At 48.0% G+C, this 25,364-nt stretch overlaps 1 non-coding gene and 1 pseudogene across 1 annotated transcript; both read left to right on the forward strand.

Annotated features, from left to right (window-relative positions):
* The first annotated feature begins 303 nt into the window (after window positions 1–303).
* On the forward strand, window positions 304–477 carry LOC146816832 (U2 spliceosomal RNA; annotated as a pseudogene).
* A 7,326-nt stretch (window positions 478–7,803) lies between these two features.
* LOC146816833 (U2 spliceosomal RNA) lies at window positions 7,804–7,988 on the forward strand. Its single transcript, XR_014964963.1, has one exon. It is a non-coding gene; the product is annotated as a U2 spliceosomal RNA (small nuclear RNA).
* Window positions 7,989–25,364: the final 17,376 nt, after the last annotated feature.

Here is a 25,364-nt window from a genome sequence, read left to right on the forward strand (position 1 = left end):
GACCACAAATGAATGCCAAAACTGTGTTTCAATAAAGCAATGATTTATGTAATGTATGACATTAAAAGAGTAGGCCAGGCAGAAGCCAGCCAAATATGGAAACATAAAAATTGGGCCAAATGGCTAATAAAAGCATCATAAAAGACCCCCCAATATGGGGTAAGTCTTAACATAGTAAAGTATCTAGATGGAAACCACCAAAGTGTATGCCTGCGAGCACCACACTCTGGATTGGTAAAAAGTACACCACCCTACCAGGGATTGGTTAAAATGTATCGTGCACCAAAAACTTTATAAATAAAGATATATTTTTACGAAAAAAAATCTGTTCTTATCAGTTTAATATCTGATACGTCCTCTATCTGGGGACCATATATTAAACTGATTTTTGGAACAGGGAGATGGAATAGGAGCTTGCTCTGTCCACTCCACGCATCAACCTGGTATTGCAGTACCTCCAGGAATGGTGCACTTCCCCACCCGGGGAAAACAATGCTGTTGAAAGATAGATGAGAAAACGAAAGTAGCGCTTCACCACCAAACCCTGTAAAGTGGCGCTACTGTGTTTGCGTGAGAATAAAACCAACCTGGTCACCATGTCTTGCTTTATTTATTTATTTATTTATTTCATTGATTTGCCGCAAACGCGCTTTATTTATTTATTTATTTATTTATTTATATGCTTTTCACGTTTTCTGGAACTTTTTTTTATTTTTATTTCCTTCTCCATCCAGACGCTGCACTTTGGAAGAGAAAAATGTCAGAAGGAGACTGCTTTTCCAGCAACAGAGTTTCATTCATTTTGGATCCATTTCACTGGGGAACGAATGGAGGAAGTTTTCCAGCAAGTCAGTAGGATCGAGGTAGAGACGGAAAGAGACGAGGAGAGAAAAAGGGAGAGAGGAAGGGAGAGAGGGAGGGAGGGAGGGAGGGAGAGAGAGGGAGGGAGGGAGGGAGGCAGAGAAGTGGACACTGCCCTTGACTTCTCTGAGCAAAGAAGGAAAATAAAGAGTCCTTTCCCTTCTTTGCCTGCCCCGCCCGTCCCCAAACGGCCAAGCCTTATCTATAGGCCTTTGGCTACAGGGAAGCAGTGTCCCGGGCAGGCGAGGGCGAGGCGCCGGCCCTTTCCTGTCGGGGAGCTGCCAGGGCATCCTGGCCTGATTCCCAGCATCCCACGGCTGCCAGGTTTTCCGGCCAGCCGGCTGGAAGCAGTGGCCAGGAAGGGGCGGGGCATGCAAATACTAGAAAGAGGACAACGTGGGTATGCTAAGTGACGCCTAACGAGGCGAGAGCCGAGGAGGACTCTGGGAGCAGGGAGAAGGCCCGAGGCTAGGGCCTCCTTTCTATGGGCACATGCTGAGCTCTTGCTAGGAGTCAGAAAAAGAGGCGAAAGGGCCTCAAGCAACGGTGCAAGGGAAGACCCCGGTCCGGGTCAGCCAGGTAGATTGCTTCGGAAGGTGTGAATTCTGGCACCATTCTGGTTATCGCTTCTCGGCCTTTTGGCTAAGATCAAGTGTAGAAATACACTTGGGACTGGCTAGAGGGCGCCTGAAAAACCAGACACTTGGGTGTTGTTGGGCCTTCGCTCCACGGCTTGTCCGTGGCAAGGCTGCGTGAGCACCTAGGTGAAATTGGGTCTTCGCACCACGGCTTGTCCGTGGTAAGGCTGCGCGGGCCCTGGGCTACTTCAAGGAGGCCAACACCCACACCAAGGGAGATACCTGCCCCACCCCGAGTGGAGGGACGGACTGCGGATTCCTGGCCTGCCCGGGACCCAGCTGACACCCAGAAACTCGGGGGGGGGGGGGGTGGCGAAGCCTCCCTGCGCGGACACTTTCACCCGCACATAGCTGCGTGGTGACGTTTGGGATTAGAGAGACCCCGGGCGCACTAAGATAGTGCTTGGCTCGGGGTCACTCAGCGGACTGCTGACCACCGGCCAAGTATAGCTGGGTGCTCGGCCCCGGGATACTCCAAAACGCACATTTTACGCACAGCCTTAATTTAAAGCGGAAAAGGGATAAGGACATCCAGTCCCACCTCCGCATTCCTCACAGAGCAAACGTGAGCCCCCAGGCGCACCGGACAGTGCTCGGCCAGAGGGCACGCCACAGAGACGCAGAGCAAACCCTTTTGGTGAGGAGTTGGAGAGACCCCGGGCGCACCATTTGGGTGCTCGGCCCGGGGATACTCCAAAATATGCCATCTTCGCACAACCCTTTTCGGTTATCAGAAAGCGGAGAAGGGGAAAAAAGACAACCAGCACCCCACCTCCGCGCTCGTTGAAAATCTACATAAACCCACGCCCAGAAAAAGACCGATAAGAAACAGCGAGCCCCCAGGCACACAACACGGGTGCTCGGCCAGGGGGCACGCGAAACGAGGGAAAAGCTATTTTTGATCACGAGCGCGACCCCCCAGGCGCACCACACAGGTGCTTGGCCAGGGGGCACGCAAACAAAGAAAGGAAGCCTTTTTCAGAGTCACGAACGCGAGCCCCCAGGCGCACCACACCGGTGCTCGACCACCAAGAGGCAACACAAACGGCAAAACGGCTCCCCCAGGTACCAAGTACTCTGTTAGATTTGAAATACAGGAGGACAAACATAGGAGGAATCTCACCCACTTAATGGACATTGTGTTTAAAAAAGTTTTTCAGATAGAACCTGCAGCAGTAAAATGCCTACATGATTTTAGAATAAGAGGCCTTTTTGATGTTACATTTTGTAACGAGGCCATGTACCAAAAATTTCTTTTTGATTTAAATAGCAAAAAAGACCATGCAGAATTAGAAGGGTATACCATCACACCCTTGGCAACACCCAGAGAAATCCCAATCACTGTATACATGTACAACCCCTTTGCATCCCCAACCGAAATAGCAAATTTCTTACGCAGATACTGCCAGACAATAAGAGGGGGTAGCAAACTAAAAAATGAATGGGGGATTTGGAATGCGAAGAGGAGGTTTATGTGCATACTAGCGGCAGATGAGGAGTGGGGTTAGGAGGAACAAAACACCCCCCCCTCAACTTCACAATAGGACCAAACAGAGGCTTCCTATATTACCCTGGACAACCTAACTTTTGTAGAGCATGCTTACAATTTGGGCACAGTAAGGAATGGTGCCCAGGAGACATATGTAGAAACTGCGGGAGGAAGGGACACATGGCCCCAGACTGTACCGCACCCAAAAAATGTAACTTATGCGGAGGAAACAATCACCTGTATAAGAACTGCCCACATAGAGAAATGCCTAGCCTGAAAGAATCTTTAGGAGAAAGGAAAAAACAGAATACAAAGACAGATACGAAAAATCCAAAAGAAGCAGACAAAAACATAGGGAAAAGTAAGGAAACAGACAAAAAACAGACACCTTAGAACAACAAGACACACCCCTACACATAGACAAAATACCACAGACACAGGAAAATGACACGCAAACACAGATCCCCACACAAACAATTCAAGAAAAACAGGAGGAGTGCCAAACCAACACAAACCTCATAGTACACCACGAAATAGAAATTGAAACAATAGACCTAGCAGACACAACTGAGACCCCACAAGAAAGCAAAGAAGAACCTTTAGAGGGTTATAGTCAGAAATGGCTTTTTGCTATCACCCAAGACTCAGGGAGTACACACATCACCCAGTCAAGTGCCCCTGAGTCACAGATAGAGGAAAAATGGAGGAGGAGGAAGAAGACAAGGAAATAGCCAAAAAGGGAGACAAAAAAGCAAGAATCTCAGAAACAGGAGAATCACTAACCAAACCTAACCTATCGGACTCAGAGTCAGATTCAGAAACCACACAAAATACCCAGAGACCAGTAAGAGAAGTTAAAAGATACTCAGTGAGACAAATAGCCAAAAACCTAAAAAGAAAGGGAAAAAAAGAGGGCTACCAGTTTTAGACGAAACAATGCAAAATAGAATAAAAAGAAAAGCCAACAAACAACAAATAGACAACACGCAATGCCCAGGCTCTAGATATAGTAGCCTGGCAAACCTGCCTGACTCAGAGGACCCCCATATGGAAGGTCTGTCTGACACCGAAAATAAGGTAAACATTTCTGGAGAAGACCTCCTCCAGAAAGAAAACCTAGTTTTAGACAGCCCAATCTTCTTCAGCAATGAGGAAGAGATACTGGCCAGAGGGTGTTTCCATTCTCCCTCAGGAGAACACGGAAAAGGTAAACGTCTAAATAAATATAAAATTATGTGGTTATATATTTTAATGGCTATTACAATAGCCTCTATAAATGTCAGGGGTCTGAGCAATATAAACAAGAGAGCCGCTATCTTTGAATATTGCAAAAGCTTACAAGCAGATGTAATATGCCTACAAGAATGTGGCCTACCCTATGCGGAAGACTACAGACTCTTAGAAAAAGAATGGCCTGCCGGTCCTTCCTTTTGGTCAGGTGGAGGAAACAAAAATGCAGGAGTGGGGATCCTATTTACAAACCACCACCCCCATTCATTACAAGAAAGAACCATCTCCCAGGAAGAGCCCAGATGGTTATAATTAAGTAGAAGGAAAATGATTTAAAAATCATAAATATTTACGCTCCTACGGAAAAAAATGAAAGAGAAAAGAACTTTTTGAAAATCTAAATTTTTTCCTTATCGGCAACCAACCCTGCCTTATTGCTGGAGACTTCAACTGTATCATGTCTCCAGGAGATAGATATGGGTCCTCCATGCAATACAAACTAGACAGCAGCTCCAAAGCACTACAAAATATGTAAACTCCACCCTCCAAGATTCCTTTACAATCTGTAACCCAAACACGACAGGCTACACTTGGCTATCGGGGGACGGCAACACCACATCAAGAATAGACTTTATCTTCGCAAATGAACAAATAAAATGCCTCTCAGCCCAATTAGATAACAGCTGCCTGACGGATCACCAAACAGTGATAACCAAACGCCAGCTGCCAAAAAACAACCAAAAAGGGAGAGTGTACTGGAAACTAAATACCTCAATCCTAACGGAAGAAGAGATCCAAAAAGCTTTTGAAATAAATTACAGTAGATGGCAAACGAAAAAGCAAAATTTTCAAAATCTTTCCCTATGGTGGGATTTTGTCAAAAAGCAAACAAGATTCTTCTTTACAAACATAGGGAAAGAGAGAGCCGCACAACAAAGAGCAGAATTTAAAAACTAACAAGAAAAAATAGCCTTATTAATAGAACTACAAGATACAGGAGTTGAGGTCAAAGAGGAGATAAAAAAGACCAGAGAAAAAATTAGAAAATGTTACCTACAAAAAGGTAAAGAAACAATATTCAATTCAAGAGTCAAAGAATACAAGGAAGGGGAAAAATGTAACGCCTTTTTTTAAAAAAAAAGCAAAACAGGCGCATAAAAATATCACTGGACTACAAAACAAAAACGGGAATGTAGAAAACAAAATTGAAAAAATGTTAGACTTAACAGCAGATTTCTATAACAATATTTACAAAGAAGGAAAAATAGATAAAAACATAGGAAAGGATTTCTTAAAAAATATAGATAAAAAACAGAAGAAGCAAAACTCTTCCTGGACAAACCCTTTGAAGGACAAGAATTCTTAGAGGTTTTTAAACAAATCCCCAAAAACTCAGCCCCAGGGCAAGATGGCTTGCCCTAGCAATTCTACAAAACCTTCTGGTAAAAAATAGCCAGAGACTTCGTGGAAATGTTAAATCTAGCCATACAGGAAAATAACCTCCCCTCATCTTTCCTAAAAGGAGTGGTGACACTCATACACAAGAAAGGAGACAGGGAAAATCTGCAGAATTGGAGACCTATTACCCTACTAAACGTAGACAGTAACATTTTGAGCAACTAATTACAAACAGAATCAAAAAAGTGCTTAAATTGGTAATTCACCGAGACCAAACGTGCGCGGTCCCAGGTAGAAAGGTATGGGACAGCCTTATCACAGTAAGAGACGCCATTTGGACGGACCTAGATAAAAACACAACCCTAGGAGTCCTCTCACTAGACCTACAAAAGGCCTTTGACAACGTCTCCCACACCTACATGTTTGAAGTCCTAAAACACATGGGTTTCCCTCCATTTTTTACAAACCACATAAAACTGCTATATACGAATGCTACCAGCACCTTCCAGATAAACAATCACCTAACCAAAGAAATAAACATAGGCACAGGAGTCAGGCAAGGGTGCCCACTCTCCCCAGCCCTTTTTATCTGTGCTGTAGAGCCCCTTTTAACAACACTAAGAAAGGACAAAATCATAAAAGGAGTCTTTTTCCCCAGAGCAGGGGGAGACAGACACAAATGTATAACATACATGGACGACATCACCATTCTCTGTCCAGACACACAGTCAGTAAAAATAACTCTGCTACACTGCAACCTCTTTACACAGGCATCAGGCCTAAAGCTGAATGTAGAAAAAACCACCTGCCTCACATTTGGAAACTGGGATAATTTGGCAAATCTTCCCATCCAAACCACCAGACAACCAACAAAAATACTAGGAGTCCTTTTTTCAGCAGACACAGCAGGGAAAGAAAACTGGAAAGAAGTAGAAACCAAAATAAACCAAAAACTAGGACTATGGTAGACTAGATCGCTAAATTTAACTGGAAAGATTCTAGTAATTAAAGCAGTCCTGCTGCTCCTAATGCTCTACTAGGCAATGATTTTTCCCCCCAACAAACAAACCCTAAAGAACCTGCAGAGATCATTATTCAATTTTTTTTGGTCCTCCAAAATGGAGAAATAAAAAAGGGAAATAGTCTACAAAAGATTAGAAAATGGGGGAAAGGGAATGCCAAACCTTTACCTATACTTCCTTACCACATACATCAGTTTATGCCTAAATGCTATACTTGAAAAAAGGAACATTGCAGTGCACTTTATCAGATATGGAGCAGCAAACATTTTCCGAACAGCCAGGCTAGTTGAACAAGATAACAGACTGCCCACCGCTTTTGTACCACTAAAACTGTACAGTATCATCGCAGACTTCCTGAAAAACATGACCCATCTTCAACTTGAAGCGGAAGACTTCACACACCGGACAGTACTAAAAGAAGCCATACAAAAAAGAGAAACTTTGACACCTGCCAACAACTTGAACGAAAAACTATCCAAAAAGGCATGGGAAGCAACAAGCAGCAAGGAGATAACCAACAGCCAAAAAGACCTGGCATGGCTAGCCATCCATAAAGCTCTACCCGTGAAAAGTTTTCAACACAAAAGAGGCCTCGCCAAGGAACCTATATGCCCAAGAGACACTTGCGTGGTGGAAGAATCTGTACGCCACTTCCCCTGGAACTGCCATTTCGTCCAAAAGACTTGGGGAACCATAGGACCCTTAATAAAAGGGATCACAGGTCAAAACAGTATAAGCTATGAACTAATCCTGTATGGATTCCCCACAACCTGTATCAAAGACAAATAAAATATACTGTGGAAAATATTATCATGTGTAAAAGAAAGTTTATGGACAACGAGAAACCTTGGAGTTTTTCAACACATACAGTTTGCCACCAAAGATTGTATCAATATTGCATTGGAAAAAATGATGACCTTTTACTATGTACACATTAAAAAATATGGACAACAAAAAGCAGAGGAAACTTGGAAACAAAAAAAATGGAGAGACTGGGTAAATTAAAATCTGTATGGAGAACACTTTAGCATAAAATTGTTCTCCCAATATGAAACATACATCTAGATGGAAAAACTGATAGGTTTTTGCCTGCGTGCATCACCCAGTCATGTTTAAATGCACACCACCCTGAATGGGATCGGTTAATCTGTATCTGTAAACAAAAATACATTTTCCAAATAAAGTATATTTGTTCAAAAAAAAAAACAAATCTGTTCTTATCAGTTTAATATCTGATACGTCCTCTATCTGGAGACCATATATTAAATTGATTTTTGGAACAGGGAGAGGGAATAGGAGCTTGCTCTGTCAACCTGGTATTGCAGTACCTCCAGGAATGGTGCACTTCCCCACCCGGGGAAAACAATGCTGTTGAAAGACAGATGAGAAAACGAAAGTAGCGCTTCACTACCAAACCCTATAAAGTGGCGCTACTGTGTTTGCGCGAGAATAAAACCACCCTGGTCACCGCGTCTTGCTTTATTTTTTTATTTCATTAATCTGCCGCAAACACGCTTTATTTATTTATATATTTTTCACGTTTTCTGGAACTTATTTTTATTTTTATTTCCTTCTCCATCCAGACGCTGCACTTTGGAAGAGAAAAATGTCAGAAGGAGAATGCTTTTCCAGCAACAGTTTCATTCATTTTGGATCCATTTCACTGGGGAACGAATGAAATGAAAAGGTGATTTGTATAGCGCGGCTGCTGCCCGAGGGCGTCCAAGCGCTGAGTAGAGGGCAGAGTACTCTGAGGAGGGGGTGAGGTGCTTAGTTTCTGAAAAGAAAGGTTTTTATTTCTTTGCGGAATGAGGAGAGAGTCTGATTGGATCTTAAAGAGGGGGGAAGGGAGTTCCAAAGCTTGGAAGCGTTGAGCTCGAAGGACCTGCCTCCGGCCCTAGATCTTTTGATTCGGGGAACTGTGGCAAGGCAGGCGTTAGATGATCGGAGCTGTTTGCCGGGGTGGTATGGAGTGAGAAGGGGGTGGATGATCTGGGGGCCAGCTCTGTAGAAGGCTTGGTGGGAGATACAGAGGGCCTTGAATTTTATTCTTTCCCTGACAGGCAGCCAGTGGAGAGATCGAATCCCTGCCTTGAATGATTCTCTGCTGGGTATCTGTAGTAGTGTCCTGGCTGCACAGTTCTGGGTCCGTTGAAGTTTTTCTAATACATATTCTGGTGCTCCTAGGTAGAGGGCATTGTTGAAGTCAAGCCGAGATTGAATGAGGCCCTGAATGACGATTTGTTTGGCTTCTAGGGGTAGGATAGGGAGGATTTTTTTCAGCATCCGGATCAATCCGAAGCAAGTTGCTGAGGTCTTGGTTGCCTGGGTATTAAGAGTCAGGGATTTATCAAGCCAGACTCCTAAGCTCTTGATGTCCTCCTTTGGAGATGGGGGCGGGCCCAAGCTGGGGGGCCATAGCTGTGCAATGGTGGTTGGGGAAGGGGGGCCGAGGATCAGGATCTCGGTTTTGTCCCCATTCAGTTTTAGAGAGGATGCCGTCATCCAGCTTTTTATCTCTTCCATGCAGGATGCCATGTTGACTTGTGGGAGCCTGCTGTTCTTCTGTGCCAGGGAGACCACGAGCTGGGTATCGTCCGCATATGATATGATCTTGATGCCATATTGACGAACGCTCCCAGCCAGCGGTCTCATGTAGACATTAAACAGCGTGGGGCTCAGGGAGGAGCCCTGTGGCACCCCGCAGCTCAGAGGTTTGCTGGTGGAGCAGGAGTCCCCATCGAAGACCTGGAAGGTTCTTCCACTCAGGAAGGATCTTAACCATGCAAGAGCATTTCCAGAGACTCCAAGATCGAAAAGTCGATGCAATAGAGTTTTGTGGCATACCGTGTCGAATGCGGCGCTGAGGTCGAGGAGGACCACTGCCACTGATCCCCCTCGATCCAGGATCTTTCTTGATTCTTCTACCACGGCTAGGAGAGCTGTTTCCGTGCCATGTTTTGGGCGGAATCCTGTTTGGGTGACATCCAATAGGAGATTTTCTTTGAGGTGTTTGGTTAGGTGGTGATTAAAATACTTTTCCAGTATTTTACTTGCCCAGGGTAACAGAGAAATGGGACGATAGTTGTTAGAGTCGTTCACGTTGAGGTTGGGCTTTTTTAAAAGTGCTTTCACCATGGCCTTTTTCCATATGGGGGGTACTATTCCCTTTTCCAAGGAGCAGTTCAGTAGCTCTAAAAGGGTGGGGAGAATTGTTTGGCTAGCCATGGTCATCGTGAGGGGGGGTGCTGGGTCAGAGGGAGAGCCAGGTTTTATTTGAAGTGCAAGAATTTGAAGCGATTCCAGGTCTAATGGTGGGATGTCACTCATGGTTGCTAGACGCAGAGGGGTAGTATCTGTAGAGAGCTGGGGCTCATTGATGATTGGGTCGGATGCGGAGGTGGTGAAGGAGGAGTATATTTTGTTGATTTTTTGGTGGAAGAAATCGGCTAGATCATTGCATCGGCCGATAGGGTTATCGGCTGGCACTGAAGGGGGGGAAATTTTGGAGAGGGTTTTGACAATTTGGTAGATTTCTTTGGGCTTGGATCTGGCAGAAATAATTTTTCCATTGTAGTAGGTGGATTGGGCTTTAGTGATCCCAAGTTTGTATGCTTTTATGGTTTCCTTTTATCTGGCTTTGTCAGTGGTGGTGTATTCAAGGCGCCATTTCCTTTCCATCCTTCTACACTGATGTTTGAGTTCTCTTAGTTCTTCTGAGTACCAAGGAGCAGTTTCCTGGGCTCTTTTTAGTACTGTTTTCCTGACGGGAAGAACGGTGTCAAGGGAATCCTCGATCCACTCATTAAAGATCCCACTATTTAGTAGGGGATCCTGAGTAAATGAAGGTTTCGTGGCCGTAAGTTGGTTGCCCCATTGCTCTAGAGGGAGTTTTGACCAGTTCCTCTTTGTGCGTGAGGTGGGGATTTTAGGGGTGTGTTTATGGGTGGACCAGGTGAGTGGGATGAGAAAGTGGTCTGTCCACGGGAGCTGAGTGATGGACCCTACTGAGAGGTTGGGACAGTTACTGAAAACAGGGTCTAGCAGATGACCTTTGTTGTGGGTGGGGTTTTTAATTAGTTGCTCCAGCTGGATGGTGGCTAGGTTTGAGATTAGCTCATTAGTAGTGTTGTCAGACCGGTCGTAAAAGTGCAGGTTAAGGTCGCCAAGTATAGTGAAGTTGGCGGAGGACATGGCGGAAATCGCTGCTTGCGAGGGAAGTGCCAAGTGAAAGTTGTTCAGAGGTCCTGGGGGGCGGTATAAGAGTATACCTGTTAGGCTATCATTAGGAGTGAATTTCAGGCAGAAGGACATACTTTCACAGTCCGGGATTGGATCCGGTGTGTAGTGACACTGAATTGCGGATTTGTGTATGACAGCAGTCCCTCCTCCTTGTCGCCGAGTGCGGTCTCTGCGGGCGATCTGATAGCCGGGAGAGAGTGCTAGGATTACATCTGGGTCGCAGTCAGAAGTTAACCAGGTCTCAGTTAGTAAGACAGCGTCGGGTTTTTTTTCGTCAATTAGTAGAAAGATTTCTGCGCTATGTTTCGGCAGTGATCTGCAGTTTAGGAGTAGTATGTTGAAACTTTGTTGCTCCGGGGTGTGTCGGTACAACTTGAGACTAGAGTTACAATGAGGGCAGGAGGTAGGAAGGGACAGAGGGTGGTGGAGGTGGTGACAGCGGGCTTCCTTGGAAGGTTTGAGTTTGAGGAGGTCACTAATGCTATATTGGGTTCTGGTGGAGATACCAGGGGGGATGGCCCTTGGTCCCTGTCGGTCGCGGACGGGCACAGACGGGCTTGCCTTTGGCGCGCCATTGGCGCGCTGGCGGCGCGCCCGCTGCGCGCGTCCGCTGCGCGTCCTGGGGAGGTACAGTTTTAATGCGGTGTGGGGGCGTGGCCTCACGTTTGTGGGCGTGGCCTGCGGGCTTTCGGCGCAATGGCGGTCGTTCTATTTCCACCCCGTGGCAGCGTTCAGATCGGCTGCTCGGGACTGAGGAGATCGGTGACAAAGGGTGGGAAGTGCTCAGGAGAAGAAGTAAGTTTTAAAAATAAACACACAAGAATTAAAAGCAATTTTTGGAAAATCGCGCTTTTCAGGGTGCTCCCGGCTTCCGCCTCAGGAAGTTCAGGAAGTTTTCCAGCAAGTCAGTAGGATCGAGGTAGAGACGGAAAGAGACGAGGAGAGAGGGAGGGAGTAAGGGAGGTAGAGAGAGAGAGAGGGATGGAGGGAGGGAGGGAGGGAGGGAGAGAGGGAGACACTGCCCTTGGCTTCTCTGAGCAAAGAAGGAAAATATAGAGTCCTTTTCCTTCTTTGCTCGCCCCGCCCGTCCCCGAATGGCCACGAATGGCCAAGCCTTATCTATAGGCCTTTGGCTACAGGGGAGCAGTGTCCCGGGTAGGCGAGGGCGAGGCGCCGGCCACTTCCTGTCGGGGAGCTGTCCAGGGCATCCTGGCCTGATTCCCAGCATCCCCCGGCTGCCAGGCTTTCCGGCCAGCCGGCTGGAAGCCGTGGACAAGAAGGGGCGGGGCATGCAAATACTAGAAAGAGGACAACGTGGGTATGCTAAGTGACGCCTAACGACAGCCGAGGAGGACTCTGGGAGCCGGGAGAAGGCCCGATGCCAGGGCCTCCTTTCTATGGGCACATGCTGAGCTCTCGCTAGGAGTCAGAAAAAGAGGCGAACGGGCCTCAAGCGACGGTGCAAGGGAAGACCCTGGTCCGGGTCAGCCGGGTAGATTGCTTCGGGAGGTGTGAATTCTGGCACCATTCTGGTTATCGCTTCTCGGCCTTTTGTCTAAGATCACAGGTAGGTCCGCCTAGTCTGGGGGTCTAGCTGGGAGGTCTGACTCTGATCCCCAACACTTGAAGGTGCTGGGCCTGCGCTCCTTGGCTTGTCAGAGGGTGAAGTGAAGGGAGGAAGTGTCCAGGGAAAACTCGGAGACGGAATTTTGTCCGGAGTGCGCTACCTGGGGAAGCCAAACCTTAGGGACACCTGGGACATCCACGACCAGGAACCCGCCGGCTGGCCGGGTCCCCCTCCCCGCCCCCCCCACCCCGGAGGGAGAGAGCGCAACTGCACCTGAACCCGGGACACGCACGTCCCCCCTGCCTGCAGATCGCGTCGTGGACACCACCTTCGCGACAAACCTGCCACCCCTGATCCAGAGGACCACCGCGAGAGGAGCGTGACCTGACTTCTAGATCCACGCACGTTGCCTTTACTTTACTGATTTATTTCCCGGAACCTTTTGGTCACAGACTTTGCTCTTGCCTGCATCTTTGTCGCGACCATTCCACCAGCCCGAGGCCCCTCACATGGACCGCGGCCGGTCCAGTCTGACCACGGACCACGCCCCCTTTTCACCTTGACAGCGGGTGGTTTTGCTTCGCCGCTACTACAACCAGGAACCCACCGGCGGGCTGCCCCCCCCCCCCCCGGGGAGGCATCGCACCTGTGCCGCGACCACTGCATCTCGGCAGCGGTTTCATCACCCTCATTGCGGCCACCGCACTTTAATGCGGACATTCCACCTCTCCCACATCCAGGAGGCTACCAGCTGGCAAGGTTCCCCCACCCCTGGAAAAACCCACTCCGGGGTCGCACAAACATCAGGGCGAACACACCTGAAGGCCTCGCGCCCCTGACCGGAAAATGCGCGCCTGACCAGAAGGTGCCCCCCAGAAGTTTAGCACCAGCCCGCATCTGCCCATCGCACGGTCCACGCTGCATCCATAAACGACCAAGACGCCAGCGGTGAGAAACGTAACACAGTTCCCACCACCTTTGATCCTTTATTTGTTTCTGCCTGCCTGGCACACAAAGGGTGCCAATTGCAAAGTGCCAGGAATGCCCACCCGCCTCCCGACAAAAGCAAGGAGACCCCATCCCACGTTAACAGGGACAGGGAAAGGAAGCAAATCCACAACCAGCGCGAAAGGCACCAGCACCCACAACCCCCTGCCCTCACCCACACCGAGGCTCGTGGGCAGAGCAACAACGCGGAAAGGGCACACACAAGCCCCCAGCATCTCAGCTGGAAAAGCCTTTTTGTTTCCCACCACCCAGCGACCGGCACGAGTACTACGACAAGGGAAAATCACGAAAAGAAACGAAGCAGCATTCAAAGATAAAGGTGAGTCTGCGCCCCCTCTTGCACAGTGCGGACCCCCTCCCTCACACGGCACCCCCCTCTACCCCCCCTTGGTGCTCCCTTCTGCCCAAATCACGGAGTAACCCTGGGCATCATCATACCTTGATAAAATATATCTCAAACCAGGGAAAAGGGCAGGACTGAAAGACCGTTTCTTTCGCCTTTTTGACCTCAATAACTCTAACAAACCTCTGTCATACGCTGACCAAACAGCTTACAAGCATTGTTTTTTATCCCATTGACACTAGCAGAACTCACCAGCAGAGCTCTATTTTTGCCCAGCCATTGTCAAAGTGCAAATTTTGCCACCCTGGTCCCCCTTTACAGGTGTAAAAGGAACACCCCGGTCTACACTCCCCTTACCCCCGCAAACGTTGAAATGTGGTAAGCTGAGACGCCAAAAAAAAAAATGGTTTTCATGTTTTTTTACTGTTTAAGGAGAATTGTTGAAATGTTTTAAAAACAGGCTACAAGGTATTGATATGTATTCACATGTATTACAATATTCTAGGTCAATTTACGCAAATTTATGAATGCTTTTTAATGCATGTGGGTGAACAACGGTCCCCTGAATCTGTGTACCCCCAATAGGCTTAGATATGGCCTCCTACAATGGGCCAGAGTATGCGGCCGACTCGGCGCGCAGAGATGACTCCACAAAAAATACAGTACGATTTGAAATTGAGGGCGAAATTTTAAAAGACCACCTGAAAATACTGATGAATGATGTTTTAGTTAAACAATTCAATGTGCAGGCTAGGGACCTGAAACGTATGGCTGAGTACAACAAACAAGGAATATATGATTTCACTTTTGCTAACGAAGAAACATGCAAAATGTACTATTTGATACTACCAAAACCAAGGGCTACAAGATCACCTCACTGTCCACACCTGCAGAAATCGCGGTATATGTCTATATGTACAACCCATGGGTCTCTACATGGGAAAATGACAAGTTCTTACAGAGGTACTGCTCCAGAATTAGAGGGGGGATGGAACTCAAAAACCAATGGGGAGTCTGGAATGGACGCAGGAAGTTTACAGTTACCCTAAAAAGAGATAACTTAGGCATAGGAGGATACTGTCACCTGCCAAACATCTTCACCATAGGACCAAATAAAGGGCAGCGAATATTCTGTAGAAAATGTAGCAAATTTGGCCATGCTAAAGAAGATTGCACACACAGCGGGTGCAGAAACTGCGGTCATGCCTCAAACCCCACACACGAATATCCATTCCCTAAAGAATGCAACTTATGCAGACAGACAACCCACCTCTACTGGAACTGCCCGGAAAAAAAGAAATCATATGCATCAGCAGCAAGCACTAAAGAAACCATTTGCGGACACAAAATCGCTGACCTTATAAACAGCCAAATAAAAGAACCTACTCTATCTAAAATGGACTATGGTCCCTAAGGATCAATCATACTCCCAGCCTCCACAACCTAGCAAAAACAACCGCTCCCTTCCCAACAACAGGAGAACACACAAAACAACCAACCTAAAGTCACCTCAGAGCCCAATAAAGAAAATGAAGGAAGTTTACCAGAGGAAGACACCCAATCAAGCACAAAGGCAAGCCAAATATCAGATATCCCAGTAACGGACGATGTACTACGTGATTTCCTAAATCACCAGCCACAACAAGAGGAAAGAATAGAACAACAGGAAGATGGACAGACAGACGATACCATACAAAACTTTACCCTCAACATCTTCTCAATCCTGTGCCCCCACAGCCGGTCGCTCCTCACCCCTGCTATGCCGCTGCTGGCCGCTTCCTGCTGCCTGCCTGACCTCTGCTGCTGACGCCGATTCCGCTTCACCGCCGCTGCCCTTCGCCTCCCGGTAGGTGCTGCCTCCTGCTCCCTGCCGACCGCTGCCCCCCTTCTTTCTGCTCTCTCTCATCGCCGCCGCTGCCCCTGGGTAGCTTCCCTCATTTTTTCCCGCCGCTGACCACACTGACCCGCCTCCCCTCGCAGCCCATTGGCCACCCCGCTCCCGCCTCCCAGCTGACCCTCCCTCTCGGCTCCTTACTTAAGGGGACCACGGTGGGCTGATCAGTGTGACCCCCTGTGCCCCCACAGCCGGTCGCTCCTCACCCCTGCTCTGCCGCTGCTGGCCGCTTCCTGCTGCCTGCCTGACCTCTGCTGCTGACGCCGATTCCGCTTCACCGCCGCTGCCCTTCGCCTCCCGGTAGGTGCTGCCTCCTGCTCCCTGCCGACCGCTGCCCCCCTTCTTTCCGCTCTCTCTCATCGTCGCCGCTGCCCCTGGGTGGCTTCCCTCGTTTTTTCCCGCCGCTGACCCCACTGACCCGCCTCCCCTCGCAGCCCATTGGCCACCCCGCTCCCGCCTCCCAGCTGACCCTCCCTCCCGGCTCCTTACTTATGACGCCCCCTGAGAGACCGCGCAGCGGGAGCACCGATTGAGCGCCGAAGGTGCGCCAAAGGTAAGCCCGTCTGCGCCCGTCCGCGCCTGGACCGCGCCCAGCGCCAGACCCTCTGGCCCCCGCATCCGCACCCCCCCCGCAGGACCTACAAGGCCGCCACACTCAACGCACTCAACACCGGCCGAACCCCCGGATGCTACCGAGCTACCCCGCGACGCACTCATGGACCCTTCATCTGCCGATCATGCAACTTCTCCTTCTCCGTGCACCGCGCCCACCAAGAAGGACAACAGCAACCACCTCAAGTGCATCCTGATCAACACCCGCTCCGTCCACAGACACGCCGTGGAACTCTGGAACCTCCTCGACACCGTATCTCCAGACGTCGCCTTCCTCACGGAAACCTGGATGAACGCCTCCTCAGCCCCCGACATCGCCATCCCGGACGGCTACAAGATCATCAGGAGGGATCGCATCAACCAGACCGGAGGAGGTATCGCCATCGTACACAAAAGCACCATTCGCATCTCGACTGACACCATCGACTCACTCAACACCGCCGAGCACCTGCACTTCCAGATTCACACCGACCCCAAGACTACCCTAAGAGGCACCCTCATCTACAGACCCCTGGGACCGCGCACACAATTCTGCGAAGACATCACGGACTTCATCAGCCCACACGCCCTCCCATCCACCGACTACATCCTCCTCGGGGACCTCAACTTCCACCTGGAGAACAACAAGGACCGCAACACCACCGCCCTGCTGGACAACCTCGCCAACCTGGGACTCAAGCAACTGGTCAACACCCCCACCCACTACGCCGGCCACACACTCGATCCCGTCTTCTCATCCAGCAAGCAAATCACCTTCAGCCATTCCACCGGACTTCACTGGACTGACCACAGCTGCGTCCACTTCCGTTTCAGAAAGAACATGGTCCACCACCACCCGAAGCCGGTTCCCCACAGAAACTGGAGCAGGATCACCGCCGACCAGCTCGCCACCTCCCTCAGCCAGAGCCCACCTGTCAGGACAACGGACCCCAACGCAGCAGCCTGCAACTTCACACAGTGGCTGACCGCCTGTGCCGACGACCTCGCCCCACTGAAGAACCCACTCACCAGGCCCAGAAGCAAGAAGGCCCCCTGGTTCACCGAGGAACTCAAGGACTCCAAGAAGGCCTGCCGCATCCTGGAGAAGGCCTGGCTCCTCGACAAAACCACCGACAACATGACCGCCCTCAAACACGCCACCCGCAGACATAACCAGCTCATCCGCACCACCAAGAAGAAATCTCTGAAGGAACAACTGGACAACAACGCCCATGACAGCAAGGAGCTCTTCAACATCGTCAAGGACTTCTCCAACCCCAGCACCGGCAACAACGACATTACTCCTTCACAGGACCTCTGCGACTCCCTCGCCTCGTACTTCCACCGCAAGATTGCCGACATCCACAACAGTTTCGGTGCTCCACCCCCGCACCCATCGCTCGAACCCGCGCACCCCGCCGCCACCCTCCAGACATGGACCGAGGTGACCACCGAAGACACGGCCCGCATGATGAACACCATCCACTCCGGATCTCCGACCGACCCGTGTCCCCACCATATCTTCAACAAGGCAGACTCCACCATCGCACCCCACCTCCAAGACATCATCAACACCTCCTTCGACACAGCCACCTTCCCGGAGAGCTGGAAGCATGCCGAGCTCAACGCACTGCTGAAGAAACTAACAGCGGACCCGACCGAACTCAAGAACTTCCGCCCCATCTCGCTCCTTCCTTTCCCTGCCAAAGTCATCGAGAAGGTCGTCAACAAGCAACTGTCTGCCTTCCTCGAGACAAATGGATCCCTCGACCCATCGCAGTCCGGATTCAGAGCCAACCACAGCACCGAGACCGCCCTCATCGCAGCCACCGACGACATCCGAGCCCTGCTCGACAACAGGGAAACAGCGGCGCTCATCCTCCTGGACCTCTCCGCAGCATTTGACACTGTCTGCCACCGCACCCTAGTCCAACGCCTCAACGACACCGGCATCCAAGGGAAGGCTCTGGAATGGATCACCTCATACCTCGCCGGCAGAACACAGAGAGTACGCCTCCCTCCGTTCTGCTCCGAGGCCACCGAAGTCATCTGCGGCGTCCCGCAAGGATCGTCGCTCAGCCCCACCCTCTTCAACGTCTACATGAAACCCCTCGCCGCCATCGCACGCCAACACAACCTCAACATCATCTCCTACGCCGACGACACCCAGCTCACACGAAGGGATGAAAGACGTCGCCGAATGGATGACCATCAGCCGCCTGTAACTGAACACAGACAAGACAGAAGTCCTCATCCTTGGACCATCACCCTCCGCATGGGACGACTCCTGGTGGCCCCCGGCCCTAGGCACCGCACCCAAGCCAACGGACCACGCACGCAACTTGGGCTTCATCCTGGACTCCTCCCGATCGATGACCAGACAAGTCAACGCCGCATCCTCATCATGCTTCCACACCCTCCGCATGCTCCGCAAGATCTTCCGATGGATCCCGACCGAAACCAGGAAGACGGTCACCCTGGCCCTCGTCACCAGCCGACTAGACTACGGAAACACCCTCTACGCCGGAACCACAGCCAAACTTCAGAAAAGACTCCAGCGTATCCAGAACGCCTCCGCCCGACTCATCCTGGACGTCCCCTGACGCAGCCACATCGCAAGCCACCTGAGAGACCTGCACTGGCTCCCTGTCAACAAGAGAATCACGTTCAGACTCCTCACCCACGCACACAAATCCCTCCACGACCTGGGCCCAAGGTACCTCAACGACCGCCTGACCTTCTACACGCCCACCCGCCAGCTACGATCCGCGCACCTCGCCCTTGCCGCCGTTCCCCGCATCCAGAGAGCCGCCGCCGGAGGAAGATCCTTCTCCTACCTGGCGGCTAAGACATGGAACTCCCTGCCCATCCACCTGCGGCTGACCCAGGACCACCTCGCCTTCAGGAAACAGCTCAAGACCTGGCTGTTCGAGCAGTAGAAGACCCCCTCCCCCAAGCGCCTTGAGACCCTTCCGGGTGAGTAGTGCGCGATACAAATTCCTTGATTGATTGAATCCCAGAGACTCAAGAGGAAGAACTCCCCACCACCCAAATAGAGATATTATCTGATGAGATAGAAACACCATCCAAAAGCCAGGAATTCACACAAATTACACAAACAGCCAATCAAGAAGAAGAATAAGAGACAGAATCAAACCCTGAAAACCTATACGCAACACCCCAAATCTTCAAAACAGATCCAAAGAAATGGGAAAAAGTAGCAAACAAAAAAGAAGGCGCAAGAAAAAGCAAAAGCAGAACAACAAGAAACCAAAACAGAAGACCACACAGAAGATCTCCCCCAAAACACCCCCCTCCAAAGGGAAGAAAAAAACAACAAACCCAAGCAGGAACCGCTATGAACCACTAGCCAGCCTCTCCGAGATGGAGAACCCTCCCAACAAAGAAGAAACCTCCAACAACCCCCCTCAATCTCAGACAGAAGAGATCCTCTTTGTGTCCTCCCCCTTCCTGGGGAGTATAGAAGAAGTAGATGCACAGCAACAAGAAAACAACAAATTAAGAATATACCCCACTCAAGAAACCTTATGATGGATACACCAATGAATTTTACAATAGTGACACTGAACGTCAGAGGTATAAAACAAACTATCAAGAGAGCCGCCATTCTGGAATGCTGCAAGACCATCAAAGCAGACATTATCTGCCTGCAAGAATGCCACCTACCCCAGATGCAAAATGTTCACTCCTATGCCAAAGAATGGCAAGAAGGCCCCTCCACAGGGTCAGGAGGGGGAAACAAAAACGCAGGCATAGCCATCCTAAGCAAAAACAAAGACATTTTGTTCCTCAGCGAAAACAACATAAACCCAGGGAGAGCCCTAATGGTAAACATGAAGATAGGAGACCAACCCTTCAGAGTGTGCAACATATATGCACCCGCAGACAAAAATGGTAGGATAGACCTTTTTGAAAATGTCTCCTTTTTCCTCACAGGTACTACCCCCACCTTTGTCACTGGTGATTTTAATTGCATTATGCACCCGAAAGATAGGAAAGGCACCAACACAGCCTATAAATTAGACAAATCATCAACAACTTGGCTGAAAATATCACAAGATCTCTCCTTAAAAGACCTCTATGGGGATAACAACCCCAAAGGGACAGGGATGACATGGAAGTCAGATAAGGGCGACGCATCATCCAGGATAGATTTTGTTTTTGCATCAAAGTCAATATCCTATGTTAGTGCACACATAGAGAACACCACACTCACAGACCATGAAACCCTATTTATTAATTGTGAACTAGATTTCCAAAATGCCAAAGGTCCCGGTACATTGAAACTGAACATCTCCACCCTTGAAGACGAGGAGGTGGTAACAAGCTATGTTAAGGAATATGAAACATGGCTAAAGGCAAAAAATAACTTTATGTCCAAAGCCAAATGGTGGGAATGGGTAAAGAAAAAAAGTAAAACCTTCTTCATCAATGTAAGCAAAACAAAAGCTCAAAATAAGAGAGAGCTCTACCAAGAAATACAAGACAAACTACAGCAACTGGAAAGATTTAGGGACTCCGGGGTAGACGTAGAGGAAGACCTCCAGGAAGCCCAAAACAAACTTAAGAAATGGTTCACAGACAAAGGGAAACAAACTATCTTCAACTCAAGAGTTAAAGTATTTGAAGAAGACGAGAAGTGCACAAGGTTCTTCTTCAAAAAAAGGAACCACACCCACAAAGAAATGAACACAATCTTAGGCAAAGACGGTGCAATACAAACAGGCAAGACAGACATACAAAACACCGTACTAGACTATTACAACACCTTATACAAAGAAAAAGATATAAATCCACAGGCATGCTCCAACTATCTGGACACCATTACAAATGCCTTAACTCAGGAAGAAGAAACCCTTTTACAAGCGCCTCTAGATGGCGAAGAATTCCTTGAAGCCCTATCCCAGTGTTCCCCTCTTTCCTCCCCAGGAGAGGATGGCCTCTCATGGGAATACTATAAAATCTTTTGGGGGACACTTTGCACTGATTTCATGGACATGTTACAAGAATGCATAGAATCCAAGGCCTTCCCCCCCCATCCTTTTCTAAAGGTATCATTTCCCTAATATATAAAAAAGGCATGAAAGAAGACCTGAAAAACTGAAGACCCATCTCCTTACTTAACGTAGATAGCAAACTACTGACAAAAGTACTAACAAATAGGTTAAGAAAAGTCCTAAAAACAATTATAAATGAAAATCAACCCTGCACAGTCCCCCAGAGAAAGGTATGGGATAGCCTAATGACAACGAGAGAAACAATCAGACTTGCAGTCGAACAGAAACAACCTCTAGGTGTTTTGTCTCTAGACCTACAAAAGGCATTCGATAATGTCTCACACGAGTTCCTTTTTAAAGTACTACACAAAATGGGCATTCCCACAGCTTTCACGGGTATTGTACAGGCACTTTACAAGGAAGCATCCAGCCAAATCATGATAAACGGCACACTCTCAGAAAAGATTAGAATTAGATCTGGGGTCAGACAAGGATGCCCTCTATCACCAGCACTCTTCATATGCGCCATTGAACCCCTTCTAAACATAATAAGACAAGACCAGTATATCAAAGGCCATTTTGTCCCGGGAGGGAAAGGAAAAAAAGTTCAATGCATCAGTTACATGGACGATGTAACAATCTTTTGCAATGACGCCCAAGAAATAAACAGAGTCCTCACACACACCACCACCTTCTCCAAAGCCTCAGCCCTGGAGATCAACAAAGGGAAATCAGTATGCATGGTCATAGGACAGTGGGACAACCTGGCAAAACTCCCTGTCACGGTCACAAGAGACCCCATTAAGATACTGGGAGTCCATTTCAGCACAGACACAACTAGGGGAACACAATTGGCCCCCAGTTAAGGAAAAAATCCTGAAAAAAATGTATTTTTGGAAGTTAAGAAACCTTTCCATGGAGGGTAAAGTGTTAATTGTCAAAGCTGTAATACTACCTATTCTTCTTTACCTAGCAGTGGTCTTACCACCGAAAACTGTAATGTTGAATAACCTACAAAAAATTATCTTTAATTTTGTATGGAACTCAAAAATGGAAAAATTCAAAAGGGAACACATGTACAAACCAAAAGAAAAAGGAGGGAAAGATGTCCCCAACTTAAAAATGTTTCTGTTTTCAAAATACTTGCACTTATGTATGAACGCCCTGGAAAAGAAAACGTTGTTTGTATCTGACTATATCACATATGCAACTGCCCAAATGTTAAGGAAATATGATTTGGTCCAGTTCACAAACAGTACCCCCCACTGCTTTTTAACCCCAGAGATCTATGAGCCTATAAGAACAATCATTGAACACTGCAAAATGCTATTGACTATAAGACCTGTATTGAAAAAAACTCTTGGAAACAAGAATTCAAAGATTCTGAACCTCTTCTCATGGCTAACAACTTGTCGGAAAAACAATCCAAAGCAACCTGGGAACAAACGAGCAACAAACACCTGACCAACCACCAGAAAGACATCGCATGGATGGCAGTAACCAGATGTCTGCCAGTGAAAACTTTTCAGCACAAAAGAAACTTGGCTAAAGACGCAAAATGCCCCAGATCGTTAAGCGCCGGAGGAGAGCGTCCTACAATTCCTGTGGAATTTTGGTTTTGCACAGGATGTTTGGAAAAAAATGGGGAAACTTATCAAGAAAATCACCAAAAAAGCCTCACTCTCCTACGAACTTATCCTATATGGCATTGGCATGTCATGCCCAAAAGAGAACAAGCATTGGCATAGCCAATAGGTCTCGCCTTTGGGACCTTATAAGTGTTTAGCCATGCAACAGTTAATGTTACTGCACCAAGGATATTGTGCTGGATAACTAAACACTTAAACGGTCCCAAAGGCGAGACCTATTGGCTATGCCAATGCTTGTTAGCATTTGAGTGTGATTATAGAGGTATGGGCGAAACCGTTTAGGGCCGTTCCGTCAAGAATTTGATGGCCTGTGGTGTTGAAAGCACTGCTAGATAACAAGGGTATAAGAAGTAGGGAATGGGCACAAGTGAAGGGTATGACATGAAATTCCAAATGTCAAAATCATAAAATGTGTGATTTAAGATATGGATGTCGTTTAAGAACAAATGTGTTATTTTCTTGAAAGTTAAAAACAACCAATAACTGCATTGTAAATAGAGACACGAGTTTTCCATTTTTACTATAAATGCTTCCCTCTCTTTATTTTAAAAATCATAAAGAAGTAGAGGTTAAGGGTCTGATTTGCAAAGGGACTTACGTGTAGTAAAGGTACAAGTGTGGAGTCTCTGCACTCTGGGCAGCCTCTCTGTCCAGCACACTGCAGTGAGTGCAGTGCGGAGATTCTGCCATGAGTGAAGAGACACGTAACTTTATTGCATATTAGTCCCTTTGTGATTTGAGCCCTAAGCCTTCATTTAAGGGTCTCACCATATGTTCAATCATGTCTGCTAGATCAAACGTTATGCATATAATCAGAAGCCCTAGTATTAAAACATGCCATCTTGTAATGTGCCATACATTGTCATTACCTTTTCTGTTTGCGAAAGGCACCAGTTATCGAAAGTAGTAAAATAAACTTTTACTAAACTCACCTTGGTGAAACTGCAACGATTGCTGCTGCTTATTGAGGAGCATAAGGGCTGGTACCCAGCTAATGCCCCGTGCGCTCATTGAGAAAAGTGTGGGGTGACCAGCAATATCAAAGGAGAGGCAGAACGATCTAAGAGTATGAGCATAGACAAGAACAGAGGAGAGGAGAGGATAGGATAGTGGAATGAAGGGTCCCGAACACAGGAGAGGGTTGAGTAGTCGGTTACAGGACAGGCAGTCAGTGCGAAGGGAAACGCAGGGGAAACTGTTGGATGAAAGAGGCAAAGATTTGATGAAGGGAGGACGAAATGGTTACAGGGGGGGGCACAGGGTGGATTAGCTACTTTTAGAAGAGGAAACGTTTGTTAGGAGGATGTTGTGTTAAATCATAATAATGTAACTGCGCAGGGTTGAGGCGAGTGAGGACTTGAGCACTGTGGACTAATTATAGTGTTAATCTTGGAGCAGATGTAGCAGGGTGAAGTCATGAGCAGGTAAGGATGAAAAATAGAATACTGATAATTGAAGATGATGGAGAGAGTAAAGAGCTGAAGGTTTGCACAGAGCGCTTGTGGCTGGTGAGGTAATGAGGTCCTGGAAATAGATAGATTTGACACCTCCTAGATCATTATGCAGTGTATGAAGGGCTTGCTTATTAACCAAGAAGTTAGCAGTGAATATGTGCTTTCGCCATTTATGTACTGCTGCCCTCATTTACTGTTATGCGCTCTTATTTCAAGTGTAATTCATGGCTGAGGCCTATCTTTGGTACAAGGTGGATAATGAAGCAGTTGTATGAGCTGTAGTGCAAGACTGAAGTGAGGTCTTTATGAAGATCACGTGGAAAGCAGTGAGAGCAGTGGGGTCCTGTTTCCTCCAGCAGATGGGTACATGAGAGAGCGATCTACAAGGAGGCGAACTGATTTGCATGTGAAATGTGTGATGTCAGATGGAGCGATGATGGGTTTAGCTTTGGATAAAGTGTTTGAAATTAGCATAACATTGAGTGGCTTACCTTGCTTGTGGGTGGGATTAAGGAAGGTGTCATTTGAGGAGTGATCAGACAGAAGTGGAGACACTGCCGAAAGCATCAGTAAAATATTTTGGCAAGTTATGGTCACACCAGTGAAAGCAGAATCGTTTGGTGAAGGCAATAAATAGGTGTGTAGCATAATTTCCACCAGCTGTAACTGAAAGCCATTACTATATAGTTACAGAGACGAATGCGTTTCCAGATGTTTGGAATGAAAGAGGCTTATGGTGCGAGTCCTAATGAGAAAACATCTTGTCATCCATAATAAAACACTGACCAAGGAGAGTAAGATCACATAGGTATGCTTTACTAAGGAAATACCTAAAACAAAACAAATGTTAGATTGGTTTTGAAATAACAGTAAAATCATGATTCTGAGTCTTAGGACCTGGAAGGCCAGTGCAATCAGGAGTGAAATACGGACAGTATTGGAGCATGCTAGTATAAACTA

Source organism: Triturus cristatus, chromosome 6 (genome assembly GCF_964204655.1).
Source record: "Triturus cristatus chromosome 6, aTriCri1.1, whole genome shotgun sequence".
Lineage (NCBI taxonomy): Eukaryota > Metazoa > Chordata > Amphibia > Caudata > Salamandridae > Triturus > Triturus cristatus.